At 42.2% G+C, this 26,081-nt stretch overlaps 1 protein-coding gene and 1 pseudogene across 2 annotated transcripts in view; one reads left to right on the forward strand and one right to left on the reverse strand.

Annotated features, from left to right (window-relative positions):
- PPP1R16B (protein phosphatase 1, regulatory subunit 16B) overlaps window positions 1-26,081 on the forward strand; it is a 91,995-nt gene that overhangs the window by 10,621 nt on the left and 55,293 nt on the right. The window lies entirely within an intron of this gene.
- On the reverse strand, window positions 10,017-11,572 carry LOC102852558 (annotated as a pseudogene).

Here is a 26,081-nt window from a genome sequence, read left to right on the forward strand (position 1 = left end):
AGAATGTACTTAATTTGGTTTTATACCTAAATAATTCCCCACTGTTTATATTACTGCATTTTGCTTATTTACAAATAAGCAAAACCAGTAAGTAATGCCATAATAAACAGAGGCAATACTGACCTTAACTAGGATTTCATTTTACTGGGGATCTACAGTCAGTGTCCATGGAAGCCGCAGTCTGGAAATTGAATGACATATTGCATTGGACAGAGGAGCCTCTTTAAATTAAATTGATGAAGACCAAGTTTGTCACTTTGAGTACTAAGTTCCGTCTATTTGGCCTTTTCAGGCCCCTCATGCAAAAGCTGAACATGGATACAGGAGACTGAGGAGGAATTGGTGCATTTGAATTGTGGAGTATTGAATGTACCGTTGTCTGCTAGACCAGTGAGCAGATCTATGTTGGGAGAAGTACAGCCTGAATGCCCTCTAGAAACAAATATGGGACTAGCACGGTTCTGTTGTAACATCAGTGAGAATCAGTCCCTGGAGAAGAACACTGTGCTTGATGAAGAAGGGCAGCGGTTAATGAGAAAGGAACACTCTCAAGGACGTAGATGGACAAATGACTGTAACACGGGGCTCAAACATGGCAACAATTGTGAGCATGGCCTAGACCACTCCTTGTTTCGCTTTATTGTTCGTAAGTCACTGTGACGTGACATATAAAGACAGTAGCTTATCCATTTACCAACTGATGGATGTCGAGACTCCTCTCTCTTTGACTGTTATAAACAATCCTGTGAGGAACACTTGTGTTGCAGTTTTTGTGTAGACACATGGTATCATTTCTCTTGGGTAGTGTCTGGGAGTAACAGTGCTGGGCCACATGGTAAGTGTATGTCTAATTTCTTTGTTGTTGTTATTGTTAGGTGCTGTGGAGTCGTAGATGACTCACAGCGACCCTATGAAATGAAAGGCCTGAGCACTGTTCATACATAGAGTTTCCGGAGGCAAGCCATTCTGGAAGTGGATGCTGCTCCTGCTTCCAGGCTTGTTTTAGTCGGGAAGCTCCAGCAAACACAGTCCACCATGGGTAACCATTACCACGTTTGGTACATCAGTGTCACAGTGTTCAGCATCACAGCAACCACGAGTTACCTCTGTACAGCAACACACAGACCAGTGCTATACCACCTAGAAGAATGTTTGACAGGAAAACAATTTGAACCCGGCCTGCAACTGTTAAGCCATTTTTCAAAATGACTGCACCACCTTACCTTCTCTGAGCCCATTCTAGAGATGAGATAATTGGAACTCAGAAGGGGCCACATCATATGCCAAGGTGCAGTGTCCCCATATGGACGTGTTCTTCTCAGTGCAGGACTGGAATAGAGCACAGGCCAGATGGTTCTAACAGGCGATGGCTGGCACATGCTGTCCCTGTTTAGGCTGGTCTAGATTTGCTGACTTCAGGGAACAGCCCTTCCTCCATCACCTCACTTAGATAACAGAGTTCTGGGTCTCTTCAGAAAAGACTCCTCTTCCCCTCGGGCACATGCTTTACTTTATGCCCATTTGTAGCTGTTCTGTCCATATTAGCAGCTAGGAAGTTTGTTGAGGGACCAATTATAGCAAAGCACATCTGTGCATCCGACATAAGGTTGTACCAATTTTGTGTCAAACTGAGGACTCAAAATGCTGACTGGTTGACCCTGAAGTTCATGCTCTGTGTATGTGTGTGTGTTTGCATTGAAGTAAATTAATAGGCTAATCCACGACATGACAGCAGTGGTCTCTGGCACGGCAGCACTGGTGAGGATGCCACAGGATCGGGCAGGGTTTTGTTCTGTTGGACACAGGGTCACTGTGAGTCAGGCCTGGCTGACGGCACCTAGGACAATGTCGAGGTGAAATTTGCCATTTTAACTCTTTTTCATTTATAATGCAAAAGCCCGTTTGTTTTACCAGCCCAAGCGACCCCAGCACGTCCAGTTCTGGGAAGCCTCAGAGAGCCACTTGCTTGTGGTTCTGCCCTGTGCTCCTTTGGTTTTTGTAGGATCCCGGTGTTTCTGTCTTGGGGACCCGTGGCCAGAATCCTTCACCTCCCAACTGTAACTCCCTCCCAAGGCCATGCTAGCACAGCCTCTCTTGAAATGCTGGACCTGTGTTACACTGTCAAGAGTTTCTGTTCTTTCCTCAGAATGTGTGAAGTTCTCTGGATGGAAATCAAGCGATTCTGGGATTCTTCTGTAGTCTATATTTAACTCTCTGGCTGTTATTCTCATTGTCAAAGTTTTCAGACCTTTTTTTTTTTTTAATGCAGTGGAACTTTTTCTTGAAATGAAATGTGGAAACTCACTATGCAAAACAGATCAAAGGATTTTTCTGGCTGAGGCGGCTGGAACCCCATCCACTCACTCTCCCCTCCTCCACAGGCCTCCCCACACCCCACACCCCACACCCACAGATACCGGCCTCTCAGGCATTGCTTAGACCATCGGCTCCTTGAGAGTGAAACCTAGTGTTGTTGACTCTCGTTTCTGATGATTTTTGAAAAGGGAAGTCTCTTTTCTCCTAAGTACAAAAGTGATGCGTCTTTTCGAAGTGACAGCAACTTGAAAGATTAGACAGGGACTTTGGACGGTAGTGAGTGAGTATTGATGGAGGAGGAACATCTCAGAATAACGAAGGTGAGGATGGTTATACAATTCGAAGAAGACAGCGCCATGGAATTGTACATGACGTGACTGTTAAACTGGTCTGTTTTGCTGTGTAGATTTTCAACCAGAACAGATTTTGTAATGAACATGTTAGAATGATATATGCACATGTTTTCATAGTGCTTAGGTTTTATATACATTTTCAAACTCAAACATGTTGCCTTTGACTAGGAACCTACACTCAGCTGGCTCACCATTGGGCTTCCCAGGCTTGTAAATCCTACGGGGAGAGAGTCCACCTTTCTCTCTCAGGGGAGCTGGTGGGTTTGAACTGCCAGGGAGCCACTGCCCTTTGCTAAGCAGTACACCTCCCCATGGACTATCCCCCTCACGCTCCAGGGTACGTGTACATACAGTTGACAGTCAAGAAGCACTTTTATAGGAATGAATACACCATGAGGTAGCTCTAATGGCTTAGTGGGAAGGAATGGCACTGCCGATGCAAAGGTATGTGTTTCAACTCCACCAGCTGCTCTGCGGGGAGTGGATAGACAGTCTCCTCCCACGTGATCTATTGCCTCTGAAAACCCATTGGCGGCTCAGCAATGGGTCTTCTGACTTGAGAACACATAACAACAAAGAATGAGTCAATTCTCAAAAGAAACAAAACAAATGCATTCTTGTTGAAAATGTTTACTGAAACAAGAAACATTAAAGAAACCTTCCATAGTCCCATCAAACAACTATTGATCATATTTTGGTATTGCTTCACCAGTCAGAGTCAAGGTGGGAGAGAAATATGCCCTGAAGTGGGGTAACTTGAGAGTTTAATGAAGGAGAAGTTTACAAAAAGATTGGGGTAGTGGTTCTCAAACGTGTTTACTTCAAGACCCCTTTATCATCTTAAAAACTTTAGAATCTCTCTGAACTTTTGTTTAACTGAGTGTTTTTGGTGGGGTTTTTTTGTGGACTCCCCCCCCCTTTCGTTTGTTGGTATTTTCTGGACTAGACATTAAAACTGAAAAATAAATATTTACTGATTAATTTAGATATAACAGCAAGCTCATTGCATATTAGTTCTCTATTGTTGCATAGCAAGTTAGCTTAAAATTGAGCAGCTTAAAATAATATACATTTACTAAGTCACAAAATTTTTAATGGCTTGGGAATCAGGAGTCTTTGCTAGCCCAGAAGCCGGGCAGTACTAGCTCAGAATTTCATAAGGCTGCAGTTACCTGATGGTTTGATTTAGGCTGGAGGGTCCACGTCCAAGGTGGCGCAGTCACAGGCTCTTCGCAGGGACCTCAGTTCTTATCCAAGTAGTTTTCTCCATGTGGCGGCCGGAGTGTCCTTCTAACAAGGCAGCTGGCCTCCTTTGGGGAAGTGATCCAAGACATAGAAGGAGGAGAAAATCACAAAGCCTTTTATGACCCAGCCTTAAACGTCATATACCATCAATTATGTCCACCATTTCCATTCCTTAAGAGTGATGTAGTAAATCCAGTCTACCCTTCGTTGTTGTTGTTGTTATGTGCCGTCGAGTTGCCTGCAACTCACAGTGACCCTACGTACAATAGCCCTAACCCCTGCTCTATCCTATCCCAACCTCACTGCCCAGTCATTGAATCAATCCGCCTCATAGAGGGTCTTCCTCTCCTGCGATGTCCCCCCACCCTCCCAAGCATGATGTCCCTCTCCAAGGACTGGTCCCTCCTTGCAACATGTCCAAAGTGTATCAGACGAAGCTTCAGAATCCTTGCCTCCAAGGAGCAGCCCTGTTTAACCTTCTCCAGGGTGAACCTGTTCATTTTCTTAGTCCATGATACACTCAGTACTCTTCTCCAACACCACAGCTCAAAGGCATAAATTCTCCTTCTATCCTCCCTAGTCATTGTCCAACTCTCTGATGCATAGCAAGTGATTGCAAAGACCATGGCCTGTATCAGGTGTACCTTAGTCTTGAGAGTGACACCATTGCTCTTCAGTACTTTGGAGAGATCCCTAACAGCAGACTTTTCCATCACAATATGTCTTTTAGTTTCCTGGCTACTGGTGCTAAGAGTGTTGACTGTGGAGCCAAGCAAACTAAAGCTGTGAACAATCTCAAGCAGCAGTCTACTCTTTAGCGAAAGAAAATTAAGCTCTACCACTTGAAGAAAAGAGTAACAAAGAATACACAGGCATATTTTAAGCCATCACGTATGCTAATGTAAATATATGTGCTTTAAAAAGTATATCTAGTAAAAAAAGTATATCTAGCCAATTGAAAAAATAAAAGGAAAAATGATTTTTGCAGACCTTTTTTTAAGGACTGGCTTAAGAGACAACAGCTAAGCTTCACCCATCAGTTTCTGCATCCAATCTGTTAATACGGTTTTTTTTTTGGCTTGATCAAGTAAAGAACAACCTTCCCATGCTCTTAGGATATGTAATTAGAAAAAGAGGGAGGACGTGTTAATAGACTTTTCAGATTATCGTAGATGTTCCTTGAAACTATGCCCAAACACTACAGGTGGTGGTTTCTTAAAGGTTAGTTGCATCTGAAACCATATCTGGGTTGTTTTGGGGTTTTAAAAAAACATATACCACCACTCTGTCACATTAAAATTCATCAGTCTGTCTTGCATTTTGAATGACTCTTTAACTTGCATAATTTTGAAAAATACCATTTATCTCTCTTTTGGAAAATATCAGTGCACTGAGTTATATACAGATATTCCAAATATTGACACATCTCATCTTACAATATATATTTTTTTAAAAATTATACTTTCACTACCAGTCTCACCACCGTGAGTGTTCAAATGTAGAGAACTCTGTGTTTATTGTGGGGAAAACATTTTCCACAATTTTAACTTTCATGTGAAAGCTTAAATTGTATCGTTCTTTGGGAACAAATGCTGTCATTTTGTGAGACGATCCCTTTGTTCATTTTAGAGAAAAAGAGCTTCTCAACATTCAAGTCGGAATAACTATTGTTTGCTAGCCATTATTTCAGTAGATATGGTATTTAATGAAAGGAGGGATACTATGTTTACAACTTAAGCAATCCCACAGGGTAGGCAAATTAAGACAAAAAAATCATACTTACCCATACTTCTCATTCTGTCATGTACTTCATTAAGGAGACATGTACTTCAGGATAGAGATAAAGAAAATTCCTATTTTCCCCTTTCATCAGAGACATTTAAAGTGAAAGTGATACATATGAAATTGTGGAGAATAAGACAAAGCATGGTTTGATGCCACTGTGATGATTCAGCTATGGCGGTATCAGGGTCCACCATTGCTCTTTTGAATGCTCGGGAAAAAAACCATCATAAGGTTTCAATATTAATTGCTAATTTGATCTCTAATAAGATATTTTCTATGCAAATGTCAATTCAATGAAGAAATCAAATAATACCTTAATGTTATATATTCCCTATACTAAATATATGAGTTGGATAAGCTTCATTCGAGAGTTAGGGAGCCACTGGTCATGAGTTCAAAGCTAATGAATCAAGCAAAGCCCTGACTCCTGGTGAACCCCCCGTGTTACAGAATACAGCTGAGCTCCGTAGAGTTTTCTGAATTGATGCCTTTGAGCTGTGGTGCTGGAGAAGAGTGTTGAATATACCATGGACTGCTAGGAGAACAAACAGGTTTGTCCTGGAGAAGGTGAAGCTGGAATGCTCCTTGGAGTCAAGGATTCTGAAGCTTCGTCTGACATACTTTGGGCATGTTGCAAGGAGGGACTGGTCCTTGGAGAGGGACATCATGTTTGGGAGAGTGGAGGGACGGCACAGGAGAGGAAGACCCTAGATGAGATGGATCGATTCTGTGACTGCAGTGGTGGGAATGAGTGTGTTTGAGATGGCGAGGTTGGCAGAGGATAGATTGCCGTTTAGAGTTCTTGTACATAGGGTCGCTATGAGTCACAAGCGACTTGATGGCACATAACAACAACAACAACCTGCACAGAAGCTGATCACCACACTTCTGTGATTCCTGCGCAGGTTCATATCATCAAGTAGTACATGGGAGCAAACCATTTATTTATTTGTGCCTCTCAAGAACCTTAATGAACAATCATTGTATATTAAAGAAGTGTCTTTACACTGAAATACACACACACAACAAGGTTATGTCTTCACTGGCTGATGAAAATAATTGAAATCAGAGACGGTACAGGGACCTAACTGTGTCTCCCAGGAGCATTGGTTCAATGTTTGCTCATCTGGTATTTGCAATGACTAAACCAACCAACCAACCAAACAAACTCATCGCTGCCGAGTCAGAACTGGCTCACAGATGACCTTCCACCAGGTTTCTGAGGCTATAAATTGCACAGGAAGATAAATTGCCCATCTTGCTCCCATGGAGCTGCTGTTGGATTCGAACCACCAGAGAGCTGTAGCCTTTAGGTTGGCAGTGTCACTCCCTACAGACGAGGCCACAGTAGTACTGTTGTGAAGGATAAGGATTAACTGTATTTGACCACAGTCTTGATGATTTACTCGAGGTCTATTCCTAGAGATTTGAAGATGTTAAGAAAAGAACATCTGCAAGGTTTCAATGTGAACTGCTAGTTTGGTCTCTAATATCTTTTTTCAGTTGATATGTCCACCGGCAGTGTGCACCAGGCCAGATTCAACCAAGGTGCTCCTTGGAGACAAAAATGAAACCTCTCACTTAACTTGGAACATGTTGTCAGGAGAGTCTAGTTCTTGGAAGAAGACATCATACTAGGCAAGTCTGAAGATCAGATAGAGAGGAAGGCCGCACCAAGATGGGGCCAACAGTAAATGCAACAGTATGCTTGAGCATAGTGGAATTTGTGAGGACAGCACCAGATTGGGCAAAGTTTGACCTACTGTATTAATGGGTCATTGTAAGTTATAGTGAAGTTGTCAGCACTTGACAGCAGCTTTCTATGATAGCACTGAACACATCTTGGCTGATAGGTTTGGTATATGGAAAAGAGTCCTGCTTCCTTAATTCATATGTAAGTGACCCATTAACAAGGTTGAATACGTATCAATAAGCTTATATTTTCATAAGTCATATTTTTCTATGAGTTGTCTATTTTTTATACCCTTTTTTTACTTGATTTTTAATAATTTTCTTTTAATTTTTGCTTAATATTATTTTTTTATTTTTATTTTATTTTATTATTTTTGTGTGCGTGTACCGTCAAATCAGATCTGACTGGTACAGGAGGAGATTGCCCCTCCTTCCCCGGCAGAGCATCTGGTGGATTCGAACCATGCGCCTCTGGGATTGTAGTTGTAGCTCCTTGCCACTAGGCCACCAGAGCTCCCCTTTTCTTTTCTTTTCTTTTCTTTTCTTTTTTGAACGGTGTCTTCTCCATCCCTCTCCCTCCTGGTACCCTATTTTTAAATTCTAATTGTGTGGCTTTGAGTCAGAACCAATTCATAGCTGACCCAAAAGTGGGTTTTCAGAGGCTGTAAATAGCGTAGGAGGAGATTACCCGTTTTTCTCCTGTGTTTCTTAAGTTGTGTATTATCATTATTGCATTCATAATGGTTACATATGTAGATGGTGGGGAGGAATAGAGAGAGGGAGGGAGAAGGGCATAGAAAATAAAAATGGAGGAACAGATGTACCTTTGATTATCTATTATGGTGTGACTAATTTCTGGTGGGTGTGTGTTTGCTTTAAAATTTTGTTTCTAATAGGTTCTGAAAATTCCTTGGAGTTCTTAATTTTTATGTAGTCAAACCTACCAATATTTACTCCTTAAATTTTTTGGTATTACTTTGTGTATTTCTTTTATCCCTCCAAAGGAAGAGTCAGAAAACTATAGCCCATAGGCTAAGGCTAAATCTTCTCACCTCCTGTTTTTTTAAATAAAGCTTTATTGGAATATAGTCATGCCCATTCATTTATATCTTGTCTAGGATTGCTTTCATACTATCATGGGAGAAATCCCATGGGCCTACAAAGTTGAAAATATTTACTATTTGATCACTTGAAAAAGGAGAAAAATCCCACCCTTGTTTTTCCTTATCTAGCAATGTGGAAAATGTATTTGGAGCCCGAGTAACACAGTAGTTAATCACTTGGCTGTAAATGGAAAGGTCTGTGGTTTAAACCTACCAACTGCTCTCCAGTGGAAAGATGTGTCAGTCTGCATCTGTAAGATTACAGCCTTGTAAACCCACGAGGACAGTTCTACACATACAGCAAGACTTCCTCTCACATATTTTGGACATGGTCCCCAAAGAGGCCAAGTCCTGAAGAAAGCCATCATGTTTGACAAAGTGAGAGTCAGTGAAAAAGAAGAAGACTTCCAGTGAGATAGACTGGATGCATCAGTGGGCTCAGGGATAGCAATGATTATGGGGATCATACCAATGATTATGAGGATGGCCCAGGGTGAGACTGTGTTTCATTCTGTTTTATATATGGTTACTATGAGTTGGAATGGACTCATTCACAACAACAGTATTCTTAGATTTTTCTAGATTTTTGTGATCTTATTTACATAAGCTAAATATGTGATCCTTGATCCTCTGGAATTTTATATAGTATATTATTGTTGTTCTATGCCATCAAACTGCCTGCGTTTCATAGCGACTATATGTATATTAGCTCTGAAGCCTGCCCTATCCTGAGCCAGTCTCATCATCTCCAACAGACTTAATCTCGTTTCTCCAGTCACTGAGTCAATTCATCTCATCCTGTGTCTTCCTCTCCTGCGCTGTCCCAAACATGATGTCTTTCTCCAAAGACTGGTCCTCCCTGGCCACGTGCCCAAAGTATGTGAGATGGAGCATCAAAATCCTTGCCTCTGGGAAGCAGCCTGATTTCACTCTCTCCAGGACAGAATGTTTGTTCTCCTGGTGGTCCACCATGTGCACTCTTCTCCAGCACCACAACTCAAAGGCATAGATCCTTCTTCATTCATCCTTCGTTATTATCCAGCTCTCAGAAGCATCACAAATAGTTGTGAATAAGACAAGATAATTAAAATCTATTTTGTTTCCTAAGAGTTATCAATCAATAGTCCCAACATTCTCCCCTTTCCTGTGAGTTTGTGAGGCCTCCTTCTAACTCATTCTCTTGCATCTCATCAATGCAAAAAGGGCACATTTTCAAGCTGTTCATTTTAGTCTAACAATCTGTTTTTGTGTTAGTTGCACATTGTTTTGATTCTTGTGATTTTATGTTGTAGTTTAATATAGAAGAAATCTTTCCTAATATTATTCTTTTTTTTTGTCTTGAAACATTTTATTTTCCCCTGTAAGATTTTAAAGTTCTTCACCCAGAAATTCACCCAGAAATTTTATACTACTATAAAATGTAGTACAGTAACAAGGTTTACCCCTTAACTTTAAATAGTTAAAAGTTTATAATTTGACTCCATATTGGTGGTGACACAATCATTTATTGGTCTTACATAATTTATTCCCGATATCTGATATTACAAACTTTTGGGTCTTTGAGATATGCAGGATCCTTGTATGTAACTGACATAAATCCCAGTTTTTGAGACCTCTTAATTGCTTTTGTCATTTCTTTTTGTTTCTTCCCTCAAAGACCTGTTATGTGCCTTCCATATATGCATCCAGTAAATGGAGAAATAAACTGGGACAAAAGCTGTACATTCTTATAATCTATACGTTTTTCACACAAGATACATTTTTTTAAGAGGTTCCTTATAAGGATTCTCTATTGGAATGGTCAAGTCCTCATGGTTGGTCACCTGTTTATACTGGGAGCAAGCTCTTTTCCATAGCACCGAGTGAGTCCTGGAATCTCTGAGGCTGACTGCAGCCGTTACCAAATGCGTCAGTTTTTTTCTTCTCAGAGCACCACAGAGTGTCACCATACTTGCCGTTGCTCCTGGTCCTTCCCCTAATATTATTCTTCCCTTTCAAAATGTTCTTTTTAATTTTCACCTGACTACTTCACATTTAGGATTGTTTGTTCAGTTTTCTCTCCGTAAACCTAAAAAATGAATCCCTCCAAAATTAATTGTTGTTGTTAGATGACATCTAGCCTATTTCAACTTCACAGTAACCTTAAAGGCAACAGATCCACACCTTGTTCAGTCCTGTTCTATCTTCACAGTCTCAACTGTGTGTGAGCCCACTGTTGTAATTAATGTGCCAGGCGGTCTTGTTGATGGTCCTCCTCTCCTTGCTGATCTCCACCTTTCCAAGAATGTCAGTTCCCAAGGATTGGCCTCTTCTGACAATATACTCAAAGCATATAAAACCTAATAAACTAACTTAGGGAAAAAACTATTTTTATCATAATGATTTTTCCCAAGTTGGCAAAATGGTACCTATCTCTCTTGAGCCAATATTTCCCATTCAGAAAGCTATGATTTCCTCACTCCCTTCTTTAAATACTTTCTATTTCTTATAAGTAGAGTTTTTGGTTTTGTGTATTTCTCTTGTATCAAGCCACTTTACTAAGCTCATCATATTCTCCATTTTCAGAATATGTTCTCTTAGGGTTTTCTGTGTGGAGACTGTTGTCTGCACATGATAAGATTATGTGACCATCTCCATTTTCATTGAGCTTGAGGAAACTAATTCTGTCCATGTTGTGTCCTCCATGTCTTCTCTCTAGGCCACCCAATTCCTTTGACCATTCTTTTGTAAGATGTGACATTGAGATTTGTGAACATGCTCTTTTGTCCATATCTTTACCCAAATTGTATCTGGCTTCTCCTAGTGTGAGTGGAACTGTGGCTTCTACATTTTGTTTGAGTTTGTCTCTGCACAAGCCTAAGTTTCCACCGGATTTGGGGGCAGCCACTGTTGACTCATATGCGCTTTGAAGAAACAAAAAAACCCCTAAGTTGGTTTCACACTAGTGCAACCTGCCTCTTCCCCATCCTGTCTTTATGCTGTTGATTTTCAAAAGTCATTTCATGAAGTGTAGATTAGAAAAGGACAGAACTTTCTGTGTTTTCGTATGCCAGTCATACCCATGTGATCGACGTTCATTCTCGTCTTCTTATCAAGAAGAACATCACTAGCACTTTAGAACCTTCCTTGACCCATGGCAGGGTTTTGTTTGTTTGGGTTTTTTTCCTTAACAAATAAAAATTTATTCTTTCATAGTTTAGGAAATTAGAAGTTCATATTCAGGGTTCCCCATCTGTGACTGTGGAGGAAAGTTCTGTTTCCTTCAGCATCTGTAGGTCAGGCCCTCCTTGTATATATCCATATGTCTTGGCCTTTCCTGTGTCAACGAGTTTCCTTGTTCAGGGCCTGAGTTCAAAGAGATGTACTCCACTTCTGGCACTTCTTTCTTGATGATAGCAAATTATCCCCACACAGTTGATTTTTAACATTGATGGGGAGGTTCTAAATTTATCCTGTTGAAGTTTTGAATCCATTATCCACCTGCCCAAATAACTTAGAATTATGGAATAATGTGTAAAGGCTTTTGGGTTACAAGTCACAGAAATCCAACTCAAATGAAGCCCATTGTTTTCTGTATCTCAGACATTTAAAGGGATCAGAGTTATAGGCATATGTGGATCCAGGGAGCTACCAAAAATGTAAATTACTGCCACGGGCTTGAAATGTCTATCCTATGCTTTTAGCAGAATTTCTCTTCCAAACAGTGTCCCACTTTCCAAAAGTACCAGTGTTGAATTTCCTTATATAAGATTGGCTGTTTCCCTATCTCTGAACCAGTCACAATCACTGGGGTTGGGATACAGTGCTATGATTGGATCTAATCTGGATCAAATGCCAACCAGATCCTCTAAAACACGAGACAGAGATTTAGTGATATAGTGGAAACTTCAAGGAAAATGTTGATACTTTTACTTTAAGATAAAATATGGATGTTTAGCTATGCCAAGGCCATGCTTAAATATGTCCACCTCATATGAAATTTTTATCAGCATTTCCTACTTTGTCATTCATAAATGCAGTGAACATTTGCCTTTTAGATAAGCATTATCCAGTGGGACTTTTTGCAATGATGAAAACGCACTGTCTGATAATGGCAGCTGTTTTATTGGGCTACTTGAATGGTAACTACAATGCCTGAGGAGTTGAAGGTTTTAAAAAATTTTGTTTAATGTAAAGTAACTTAAATTTTTATAGTCAAATATGACTAGGTTAAAGGCTACTGTGGGCAACACAGTTCTAGATCATTATTCAAGACCCTGATAAAATTGTTGAACAGGTCATGGTCAAAGACAGAGCCTCGGTATTTACCTCTAGAAGATCCTCCTACATTACAGTGTTAATACCAGTCATCATTACTCATTGAGGAAAGCAATTCAACTGGAATGCATTAAATTTTTCTGTCACTTATAGTTAATGTTTGGGAACAATGCAAGAGTTAGTGTATGGGGACAATAAATATCTCTATATCTATCTATCTAACTGTCTATCATCTATCTATCTATCTATCTATCTATCTATCTATCTATCTATCCATCCATCCTATAGCACTCTTCATGGATGATATCCTTGATGTCATCCCACAACTCAACTGGTCTTAGATCATTGGTGTTCAATGCTTCAAACCTATTCTTTTTAAAAAAATAAATTTATTATTATTATTTTTATGTGTGTATACCATCAAATTGGATCTGACTGGTACAGGAGGAGATTGTCCCTCCTCCAGCAGAGCATCTGGTGGATTTGAACCGTGCACCTCTGCACTGCAGTGTAGCTTCTTGCTATGAGGCCACCCAAACCTACTTTTAAGATGATTTTTAAATTCAGGTGCAATAGACTCAAGAGCATATTATTTTGATTTTTGTGGACTTGCTTTAATTTTCTTCAGCTTCAGTTTGAACTTACACATTAGTAATTGATGGTCTGTTGCTCAGTCAGCACCCGGCCTGGTTTTGACTGCTGATATTGAGATTCTCCAATGATTCCTCCCACACATGTAGTCAGTCTGATCCCTCTATAATCCCTCTCGTGAGGTCCATATGTTAAGTTGCTGTTCATGGTTTTTAAAAAAAGGTATTTGCGATGAATAAATCTTGAAGACCCATGAGTCCATACTTGACTGCACCTAACAACAACATGTATAAAAAAATGAATGAGTTAAACCTTGTTTTCTCCCAAAACTTTAAAACATGCTTTAGTCTTAGGGTGAAAGTAAACAAAACAGACAGTGGATCAGAGCAGAGATTTGTATACAGGCTCCACATTCAATACTCTTGGTACCAGCAGCCAGGAAATAAAAAAACGAATTGCCTTGGGAAAGTCTGCTGTCAGAGATCACACCAGAATACTGAAAAGAAACAATGTCAGTCTGGAGACTAAGATGAGACTGATCCAGGCCATAGTCTTCGCAGTTGCTTGCTATGCATCAGAGAGCTGGACAAGGACTAGGGATGATAGAAAGAGAATTGATGCCTTTGAGCTGTGGTGCTGGAAAAGAGTGTTGAATATACCATGGACTGCTAGGAGAATAAACAGGAGAGGGTGAAACGAGTCTGCTCCTTTGAGGCAAAGATTCTGAGACTTTGCCTGACATACTTTGGACATGTTGCAAGGAAGGACCACTCCTTGGAGAGGGACATCATGCTTGGAAGGGTGGAAGGACAGTGAAAGAGAGGAAGACTATTGATGAGATGGACTGATTCAGAGACTGGGGTAATGAGGGTAGGTGTGTCAGAGACAAGAAAGTTGGCACAGGATAGAACAGTGTTCAGGGCTTTTGTACATAGGGTCGCTGTGAATCACAAGTGACTCAACAGCACATAGCAACAACAACATTCATGGAATAGAAGCAAGGCATCATTATGGTAGGGCTTGGTGCTTCAGTAGCCAGCAATACTGGGTCATGGGCATCTTGGAGCTCCTGTCTGGCAAAGTCACTTGGAAAGAGAAAGGTGTAAACATGCTTATAAATGCATAGAGCTAAATAAATGCACAGAGCTGCAAAACTAAAAATAATAATAATAATAATAATTTTTTTTGTGAATGCATAGAACTATGATAAAAAGGGCCTAAGCCAGATCAGATGCCTAGAAAAAAAGAGAGTAGGCAATTGCTTGCGAGAAATGCTATCTAAGTGTTGTCCAGGGTAGAGCAGAGTGTGACCAATCACTTTGAAGAGTACCGTCCTCTGGCTCAAGACAGCCTGATTATAGAAAAGGGAGACTGTGACCCATCTTGGTATACTGTCATTAAGCACGATGATTATGTATTTCCTTCTGATTATCATTTGGCTGCCCAGCCAGATCTGCCTAGAGACACCGAAGGAGTCGCTTAGATGAACTTTCAACATGCCAGGCAATACTCTGATGGTGGTTTTATGTAGCAACTTCATAAGCCCACCACACTTAGCAAGCTGGTAAACCATTGTCTTTCACCAAAGTGATGCCACGGTGGGGGCTTGGGAAGATTCAGCCAACAAGACTGCTCCTGAAATCTTTCCGACCTCAAAGAGCGATGACACTTGGACGGAATTTCCCCAGGGCACCCATAAGGACATAAGGTGGGAGGCTTGTCAAAGCCTCACTGGAGTCTGGTCTCTCTTTATTGTTGCCATTTCTCAGGCTAGTGATCCTGCCAGGGAGATAGATGAGGTATTTATGGCTTGATTTTTTTTTTCTAGACTTCCACAGGCCTCTGTTTACTTTATAACAAAGTTAGAAATGGACAATATTTCTATCCAAAAAGAAGTTCAGAGGCTCCTCAAATGTACTGAACCCCAAACTTCTGCCCCAATTATCATCCAAGCCGAAGTCATGAAACACTTGAGGAGGAAAGCTGGCATTTGAGAAATAGAACTTTCCAGAATCTTCCTTTGATGTAGCACATCCGCTGATGTCCTGACAAACAGAGCTTGTCCTGATGCCATGGCTACCATGTAGGCTGTGGAAGTTGCCTAAGAAATTGAATACTAAGAGAAATTTTAAGTCCATAAGCCTATGAGTAGGTGAGAGGGAAATGGAACCTTTGTCATTTACGTGGAAAAAGCCAAATAAAGCTAAAATCTTGACAGAGCTCTCATGGTTCCCAGGCCTTCAAGAGAAACCCTAGAATGCAGGCTTTTTGACTATAGGACTTTGAATTCCTTGGGATCACAGAGGTAATGTTAGTAGTTTCTCAGTTATTTCAATGACAAGGATTTCACTCTATCAGTTACCTTTTTCTGTTTAACAAAACAAAGACACGGGTGGCTTAAAACAGCGGTTTAGTTTTTTTTCCGCCTGTTCTGTGTATCAGCCGAGCAGTTCTGTTGATCTTTCCTGGATCTTCTCAGGAGATGGCAGTTCGTTGATGGAAAGTCCAGGGTCTAGACTCTGCTGAAATGCCTGGGTGTGTCTGTCTCTTCTGGGGGATTCTGCTGGCCTTGTGCATAGTCGTGCTGCTAATGCAAAGGTGGTGTGGCTCTGGTGGTTCAAATCTGCTAGCTGCTCCATCCGAGAAAGATGGGCAGTCTCCTCCCATGTAATTTACAGCCTCTGAAAATGCCCTGAAGGGTCAGTTATGAGTCAGTTCTGACCCAATGGCAGTGAACTTTGGGGCTTATGTGCCTTTTCCATCTTCATCGTTCTCTATCTTGGTATAAATAGTTAAACAAGCATTAAGTCTCTGCTTCTGTCACATTTTTGATACCTCAATGACCAGATAAGGATCAGTGCCTTTGACTTGTGGTGCTGGAGAGTAGTAGTACTGAATACCCCATGGACTGGCAAGATGAACAGAGGTCTGACCTAGAGAAATTGAAACCATAGTGCTCCTTGGGTGCAGGGATGATGAAACTCCGTCTCACATATTTTGAGCCTGTTGTCAGGAGGGGCCGCTTGTTGGAGAACAACATCGTGCTTGGAAATGTGGAGGGTCAGGGTAAGAAAGGAAGAGCCTCAAGGAGATGGAGTGACCCAGTGGCTGGAACAGTGGGGCTAAATGTGTTAGAGATAGTAAGATTGATTCAGGATAGGGCAAGATTCAGAACTGTTGTTCATAGGCCCACTGAGTTGTTGTAGTTGAGGCGCAGGCACAAATCGACAGCATTGGCTGGAAGTCACATGGCTAATATGTGAGAAGTTGCTTAAAGATGGAAATACTGGAAATCATGATTTTTTTGGGTGCCATAGCTATTAAGGAGGGTGCAGGATAGGACAGGGTTCTATCTAAGTTTCTATCTTAAGGTTCACCTAACGGCACCTAAAATCAGCAACAATTGTTATTAAAGTTTACCACATGTTCTAGACTTTGCTTTGCAATAGGTTAGAATTCCAAATGGTTAAACACAGGTGTCTGCTAATAAAAAAAAATTGACATTTGAGTCTACCCCTCTGTCCAAAGGTACTTAAAGAAATACCTGTTGATTTGCTTCTGGAAAATCAGCCATGAGGCTGCCATGAGTTAGAAGAGATTTGTTGGAAACTGCTTATTGCTATCAGTTCATTCTAATACCCTTGGGTGTGCCGTGTTGATCCAGCACTGATACTGGCGGTTGATATTTCTGGATGTCTGAGATGTATAGGATGGAACAGACACTGTTCTCAGAGCCCTCTGGGAACCCAACACCCTGTGTTGAGTGTACTTAGGTATGGTTGGCATTGGTGCTGAAATCATGTGACAGTCAGGATTCAGTGCAGAGGACTAGTGCATATACTTATTTAATTTTATTGCTTATTAGCTGCACAGCCATGACAATGATTTATGTGGTTTCATAATGTACTGTTGAACCTTCAGTGACTGAGGTTAAAGGCTGGATCAATGTTGAAGCAGAAACAAGAATAGGAAATTAATTATCAGCCAGATGGAATGGATTATTAGTTCACAAATGCGTTGTGCACATTAGCTAAAATCTCTCAGAATGTGAATGGTGTTGGGGTGGGGAGTGGGAAGGAATCAAAAGCAGCTCTTGATTTAAAGGTTGAAAAGTTTTGCATAAAGGCAGTAGACACCTGGAGGTTAAGAACATGGAGTCAAACCAAACTAAATTTTAAACTCTTTTGTGACCATGGGTTAGATACTTAAGATCTTTGTGACTTAGATTCTTTATCTGTAACCTGAGAGAGAATCATGGGGTAGGGGATGGTTGTGTAATGATTCAAAGCAAGAAAGGATGGACAGACAACTAACTAATCATGCAACTGTTACTATCATTTGCTTTTGGGCTCAGATATAATAAGCCAGAGGCAACGTTAATATCTGTTCCTTTTTCGTTCTAATCCTTTTGCATTTCCCCATCACTGTCCCATTTTTCTCCATCTCTTCCAAACTCAATACCAGCCCCTCACCAGCCATTCACATGGGAATATTTTGAGAACAATCATTTACATTTAGAGTGAAAGAACGACATCTTTATAATAATCATTTTTATTGTAAATCAGTTTGAAGTAAAATATTTGTGTCAGCCCACTTAATATAGGGCGTAGAAGCCTGCCAGCCTCCGGGAGTCTTTTAGGGATCTCGGAAATTAAAGAGTCACCTTCTGAAGGACTTAGGTGAGTCTGTTGACTAAGACTGCAGACCTCAAAGTACCCATGATTTCTGCGCTCTTGCGTGCTCTCTCTAAAGACAGTTATGGATAACTGTTTTGCTTGGCTTGGGCCATTTGAACATCTGAAAACCCGTCTAGAATTACAGAAGCTCTTTTAGAGGGACCCTAATTAGCTTCTCTCAATTGCTTTGTCTAACCTTTTGGAGTTAATGCAGTCTTTTCCCTTGCTGTTAAGAGAGCGAGACAACCTTTCACAAAACATCCTCCAAGTTCCTTGGCACCTACGTTTTGTCAAGGAGACATGGTGGCCAACCTTCCTTTGAATGGGCTCCCTTGCTACAGTCATTTCTTCCGGCTCATGACTTCCTTCTCCATTTGCTGCCCACGGATGCTGAAAATAACTTGTTTTCTGGCAAGCTTAAGATGAGATCTCTTGTGATTAAATCAGATCCATAATGAAGTACTTCCAGCTTTCAGGAGAGCACACACTTCAGGACCTGCAAGGGCTGGGCCTGTGTGAAGGGAAGGAGGAGTCTCCAGACGTATGTCTTATACTTGGAACAAACAAAGCTTTTGAAAGGCCAGGTCACCCAGCCCTCCCAGTGTGGCCAAGATGCCGGGCTTAGCCTGGCAGCACTCCAGAGTTGGTACCATGTGGACTCTGCCTGTCCACCCCCCCACCCCCCAAATCTTCAAAGATAATAGACAAGAAACATCCCATCTCTAGACAGGAAAGAACTGCTTGGCCTAACTAGCAAGAGACTTCCATCTCTCTCTCTAGTTGTCATCGTGTATCATCAAGTTGAAACTAACCCATAGCTGACCATCCTGTGGGTTTTCAGAGGCAGTTAATCACACAGTAGGAGAGTGACCATCCTTCTCCTGCAGAGCAGCTGGTGGATTTCAACTGTGAGCCTGCAGGATTGCAGCACAGCTTCTTGCCAGTAGGCCACCAGTACTCTCTATCTTTGTCTCTGTCTCTGTTTCTATCTCTGACTCTCTAGCTCTATCTCTCTGTCTCTATCTCTCTAGCTCTATCTCTGTCTCTCTAGCTCTATCTCTCTGTCTCTATATCTCTCTAGCTTTATCTCTCTGTCTCTATCTCTATCTCCCCAGCAGAACATATATAATCTCTGACTGAAGGATTCTTTTGACTATCCCAAATGAGTGTTGAATTAGAAGATAATAACTTCAGATTTTACAGAGATAAGAGAGAAGCTGGCACTCACAAAGTAGCTGGGTGACAAGTGATCAACTAGTTGAGTAACCAGGAAGGAGATAATGAAAGAGCAGATAGAGTCATGAGGAAGTAGCTGCAGAGGGACAGAGTAACTGGACAGTGAAGGAGAAGCTGGCAGGTAGGACAGTAACTGGATAATGAGACAATGAAGTTAGCACACTGTGTTGAAACTCTTTCCGTCCACCATCAGACCTCATCCTCCCAACAGCTCCTTGAAGTAAGTTGTTGTTGGCTGGTATGTACTGTCAAGTTGGTAGCTGACCCGCCCACCAGTGGGTTTTCAGAGACAATTGATTGCACGGGAGAGGATTTCCCATCTTTCTTTACCAGAGTAGTTGGTAGATTTGAACCACATGCCATGGGGTTGTCAGCACAACTCTTGACCACTAAGCCACCAGTGCACCCTTCGTGAAATAAGTACTTTTGTGAAAATATTAGCTCCATTTCATAAATGGGTAAACAGAGGCTTAGCTAAGTCTTGTAACTGGTCCAGGTAAGAGGTAGAAACAAGAATATCTGACTTCAGAATCGGTGCTCTAAGCTGCGTCATGTATTACATTCATGTGGAGTATGTGTTCCTCTTCAAAAGCCCAGTGCTCTCCACTCTTCCTTTAACAGTGCTTAGAAAGGCCTAGAAGGACCCCTTCTTAAGCTGGGACTTCTTAACTAAGCACTCAGCTATGGAAAGAAAGTTTAGCAGTTCAAACCCACCCAGTGACTCTGAACAAGAGAGACGTGGTGATCTGCAGTCATACAAATGAACAGTTAAGAAAACTCAATAGGACAGTCATCCTCTGTCCCATGGAGTCATTATGAGTTGGGACTCACTTGACAGTAACATGCTTAGAAAAGCATGGTCTGGGCTGAAAGTAAAGCGATCAAACAGCATGCTCCTGGAATAAGAAGCCTGAGAAACAAGCAGTGCCAGTGGGTAGGTATAGCCACCTAGGAGCCCTGATCCAAACCCAGCTTCCGTGAAATCTGTCAGATCAAGTCATCATTTTGAATCAGGCGTCCCATCGTGCACTCCCCACAGGCAATTAGTTCCCATTTGCACTGAGACATTGATAGTTCATGGTGAATTTCCATTATCTCTATATGATGAGACCCAGGCTGTGGGGTGTTTCAGCTTCTGTCTGTCTTCTGTTGGGTGGTTGTTCTTCCCAAGCCCATCTTAGAGCAGATGCCTTCTTCAAACATCATACCCAGCTGATGTGTTCAAAGTGGCTTCCAACACTAGGTGCTTGAAAACTTTCCATGGTAACAATTCTCAGCTTTAACCAGAAAGAATTTAAAAAAACACCCCCAAAAACAAAAGAAGGCTTGCATTTGGGTCTGGAGGAGCCTGGCAGTGCTCCTTGCTGCAGGAAGGGAATGTCATTGCGTTGATGCCTGTGACATGGCGGTTTGTTTGAGCTGCTGGGTCTGAGAGGAGCCGTTTGCTTCAGGACACTCTTGGTTGGTAAAAATTGTTTTGTATCACAAGAAGCCTTAAGGTGAAGCACTAATTGATGGCAGGGGGCTGGGTTTTATATAAATAGGTAGGTAGGTTTGGGGACATGTCAAGAACACCATCTTTGTCTCTGCAGCTGAAAATATATTCGTAAAGCCCACACAACTCTGTAGACTTTTTAAAGCTCCATTTTTGGCAAGCATCTTCTGGTTCTGGTGTTCTCTGGCTAATAAACAGTGTCTGACTCATGCCACAGAGGGGTTGATGACTGCGTTGGCCCAGGTGTCTCTCAGGGCATAGCAGAGGGAGCTAAACCCCCTAAGTGGGTTAAGGCGGCCAGTCTTCCCTGGTGAGCGTGGCTTGGGGATATCGGGCAGGCTCTAGTGTACTTTCTGTTCTCAGGCCAGATGGCTGGCTTCTTCCATGCCTCTGGAGTCCCCTGCAATGCCTGAGAATCAGGAGGTCTCCCTAAGTGAAACATGAAGTCTTTGCAGACCTAGGGCATATTCAAGAGGCCTAGCTGCAGGGGAGGAATGTTTCCTGCTGGTTGGAAGGACTTTAGGGGTGGTGGGGTTTTCTAGATCCTGGCAAAAGGCAGGATGTATCATTTGGCAGAGAGAATCCTAGTCTTTGAAAACTGGTGGGGAGGTAAGGAAAGGGGCACAGGAAAGCAACAAACCTGATTTACTGGGCGAATGAGTAGAGTTGATGACTGCACTTTCCAAGGGATGTGATCTTTGAGAAGGGGAACATTCTGGTCTTTAGAAACACAGAGAAGGGAATGGGCTCCGTGTCAGATCCTTCTAGGTACTCACAGTGATGGCCGGGAGCTTGGAAGAACTGGGTGAGGGGAGGGGTGCGGGCAGAGCGGGAAGAAAGATGTATTAAATAGGGGGGTGATCTGGTTCTCTGTTATCATGTAAAAAACCATTTGAAAATCTAGGGACCTAAAATAATTGTTTTATTGTCTTCCATGGCTTAGGAATGAGGACATAGCAGGGGAAAAAAATCATTCTTGCTCTAAGGCACATGTTGTTAGTCGCCCTTGGTTTTGCTGCCATGACTGGATGGAAATGCTGTCTGGTCCAAGAGCATCTTTATAATCATCAGTGCACTCAAGTCCATTGTTGTGGCCGTTGGGTGTTTGAGTGCTTCCAAGTAGGGGTCTCGTCTTCTCACACTACACAGTACATAGGGTTTTCATTAGTTCGTTTTTGAAAGTAGTTTGCCAAGCCTCTCCTCTTACTCTGTCTTGGTCTAGAAGTTCTACTGAAATGATTTGCCATAGCTCACCCCACTTGTGCTTGAAGTACTGCGAATGTAGCTCCAGACATCATAGCACCCTCTGCTAGGATGGCTTAAATAGTTGTGGACTGGGGGCCCGGGAAGCCAGCTGGACATCTCTTCCTCTCTATCGAAGTCCATGGTCTGTCCAACTTGATGGCCTTGGCACAGTTGGACTTCTTAATGTGGTAGCTCCAGGCTTCAAGAGAAAGAGTCCCAGGCATCAGGAAGTAGAAACTGCCAGTTTCTTGAGACCTGGAACAGCCATGAAACCCATATAGACTAAAGGGGAAGAGATATAGATCCCCAAACCTCCTGATGGAAGAGGTATCAGGATTTGTGGTCATTTGCTACAGAAGGCTAGTGGGCATGACACTTTGATGCTTATCTGTTTTTCACATCAGTCTAATGGTTGTCTTCCTAATTGGAAGGCCATGTGGGTAGTTCTTTTCCATGCGTTGACTCCATACCCAGGCTCCTTCCATCCTGTGGCTCTGTCCTCTAGACTTACATTGTCTGATAAAAGTAGAATATGTGCCTCATATGTGACTTAAAATCGCCTTAAAAAGGTGAAACAAGCATGAGATTAAGGTTAATAATCTGTGCTGCAATCCCAAGGCCGTTCAAGTCCACCAGATGCTCTGTGGGATAATAGGCAATCTCTTCCTTGTGATTTATTGTCTCTGAAAGCTCACTGGAGGGTCAGCTATGAGTCGGTTCCTACTTGACAGCACTCAGCAACATAGGGAAAGGGAGCCCTGGTGATTTGGTAGTAAGGAATTGTGCTGCCAACCCAAAGGTATGCAGTTTGAGTCCAGCAGCTGCTCTCTGGGAGAAAGGTGGACAGTCTCCTCCCCATGCGATTTTACTGCCTCTGAAAACTCACTGAAGGATCAACTATGAGTTGGTTCTGACTAGGGGGCACTCAACAACAACAACAACATAGGAAAAGTAGAAGGTCATCAAAAGAGAGGAAGACCCTCAACAAAATGGACTGACGCAGTGACTGCAACAACAGGCTTAAGGATAGGAGAGATTATGAACATGTTGCAGGATTAGGCAAGGTTTCAATTTAGTGTTCATAAAAAGTTGCCATTGTCGTTGACTTCATGACACCTAACAGAAACAACAATGTAATCATACTTTGCCCATTTCCCTCCTCTGTAATTGTAATTCCCATTAATACTTTTAATTCCCATTAATCCTCTCCTCTCCTGCCCCAGGCCTTTATTCTTGATTACATGCTGCTGTTTTTGACCTTATGTGATTGGTGATTGAGTGCCAACCTGGTGTGATTGATCACTTGGTAGTTGACCTGTTGTTTGGCCAAAAGTTGACCCACAGGGATGAGTTTTGTTCCAGATTCAGAGGCTGGCTGAGGGCCATAATTTTGGAGGTTCCACCAGTCTCTGTGGGACGGGTAAGATTTGCAGTTTTGTTTTTTAGTTCTGTTCTACATCATTTCCCACTTTATCCAGGATCTACCACTGTGGGCCCTTATATAGAGTGTTCAGCAGTGGAATCCAGGCACCTTCTGATCCTGCTGGTCTCAGGGCTGTAGAAGTTGAGATTTTGAGAGCCAGTTGAGTTTGTTTTTAATAGAAATTAATGAAACAGGGAACAGAGATTAGATGGATCTACTAACACCCAGGGGAAAAAAAAGCTGGGAGCAGAAGAAGATTTTTGGACTCAGGGCCCCTGAGCTGAGAAACTCCTAGACCTAGGGGGAAAGTCATGACAAGGATCTTCCTCCAGGTAGAAAAAGTCATCCTCTAGAGCTAGCATTCTGAGTTTGGACTTTTCCCACCTAAATCATGAGAAAATAATTTCTGTTTATTAAAGCCATCCATCCATTTGTGGTATTTCTACCGTAGCAGCACCACATAATGAAGGAGGCTCTGGTGGCTCAGTGGTAGGAAGTTGTGCTGTTAACCCAGAGGCAAGCATTTGAATCCATCTCTTGCTTAGAGGGAGATTTACAACCTCTGAAACCTGCTAGAGGGTTAGCTGTGAGTCAGTTCTGACTCCATGGCACATAACAACAACAACAACAACAACAACAGAAAACTAAGAGGGAGCTCTGGTGTTGTAATACATAGGGACTTGCACTACCAACCCAAAGACTATCTCTAGGGCAGTTTGAGTTCTACAGTGTGGGAGAAAGATGAGTCATTTCCTCTTGTGTGATTTACAGCCTTGGAAAACCAGTGGGGGGCCAGCTATGAGTCAGTTCTGACTCGATGGCAGTGAGTTTTTGAGGAATAACCAAGACATTTACGAAAGTCCAACTAACACTTGAGCTAATCCTGCTCCAGGGAGACCCTAGAAGAGAAGTAGATCCCTACTCTCTGAGGGGAATGGACCTAATCATGCTCCCTTAAGATGTTGAAATGGTGAAATCCATAGTCCCTATCAGTAGATGCTGAGGGTGGGCCAACACTAGGCTAAGACCTCAGAGTCTTAGCCCCAAAATGGGCACTCTGCCTGTTTGTTAGTGTCTTACTCAGAGGTGGACTCCCTCACCAAAGCCAGCTTGCATTAGCTTCCTGAAGTCCACCTAGAACCCAAGACAACATCCCCTGGCCTGTTGCAGTCCCACATCTGCCTCAAGACTCCTGCCTTTTTTTCAGCAGCTAACTGGGCCCTGGAGAGGTTGACTTCAACCCATCCCTTTGGGAGAAAAAGCCCAAATCCAATCCCTAGTTCTGGAAGCCCCAGCCTCATTGCTTCCCACACCTGGTTTTTTGTGTTCTCCCTGGGACCAACTAGATTGACCACCTGAGGCAGCTAGAGTTGTGAGGAATGGACAGTGAATGGCAAAAGACCTCTCAGCAGGAGATTGACCACTGACCCTGAACCAAAGTCCTCATTCCTTCTGTGCAGTGGAGACAAGAATAATGTTCACATATTGAGTGCTGAGCTGGGCCAGGATTAAGGAAAACAGAAATAAAGTATTGTTATATACTATACTGGGTGGGTTTTTGTTTTGTTTTTTTAATTTAAGCCTCTTGTTTAGAGTCAACAAGTCCTCAGGGAGGGCCTTCGTATTTGAAGTTGGTTGTTATTATATTTTTGAGGAACATTCTTCTAAGGGGTAGAGCACTCTTCTGTCAATATGCTGTACCAAGGTAACCTGGGGTTGTTGTGATGCTGAACCTTTTGCCATTGGGGTGTCAAATGCCATGATGGTTACCCATGGTGGACAGTGTTGGGTGGAGCTCCCAGTTTAAAACAGGTTTGCAAGGAGGAGTGACATCCACTTTCTAAACAACATGCCTCTGGAAACTATGAACTTTGATAGTTATAGAAAGGCTTCGGACCTTTTGTTCATATGGTCACTATGAGTCATGCTCAACTTGACGGCAATCAACAACGAAAACAACCATCATTTTGCTGAAGAGGAAACTTAAGGCCTGAGAGTTGTCTGGGTCACAGAGCTCCTAAGAGACCAGATTGGATTTTGACTCCAGCTTGAATAGATGCTGAACTCTACCTCTAACTCTTGCATAAACCCACCATTCACATACAAAAGGGAAGAGATGAAAGCAAATATGTAGAGAGTGTAGCCAATACCCAGAGATAAAGTGAGAGGCCTTGTAACTCAGGAATGAAATTACCATCTGACCCTTTGTCCATAAAACCCCTCAGGTAATGCTATTGGTCATCCTTAACAAGCCTTGACGGACTCAGATTTCTTCGGGTTATGGTAGAGATGAGCAAGTTTTTGAGGAAATTAGAACTCCGTGAGGGAGGCTACAGGCATACCATTTTATTATGCTTTGCTGATCCTGCAGTTTTTATCATATTGAAGGTTTGTTGCAACGTTGCAGTGGGCAGGTCTGTTGGTGCCGTTTCCCCACAGCTTGTGTTCACTGTGCCTCTGTCACATTTTGGTAAGTCTTTCAAAATGTCAAACCTCCTGTAAGGCTCCTGCATACTTAATAGGCCATCAGATAATGTAAACCCACATTTATATGGCCTGGGAACCAAAAGCTCAGGTGACTGGATTGTGATAGCTGCTTTTTCATGGGGGACTGGAATTGAACCCATAACATCTCCGGATTTGTGAGAAGAGCAGTAGCTATGA

The sequence above is a fragment of the Elephantulus edwardii genome, unplaced genomic scaffold (assembly GCF_000299155.1).
Source record: "Elephantulus edwardii isolate Elephantulus edwardi_28Jun2011 unplaced genomic scaffold, EleEdw1.0 scaffold00015, whole genome shotgun sequence".
Lineage (NCBI taxonomy): Eukaryota > Metazoa > Chordata > Mammalia > Macroscelidea > Macroscelididae > Elephantulus > Elephantulus edwardii.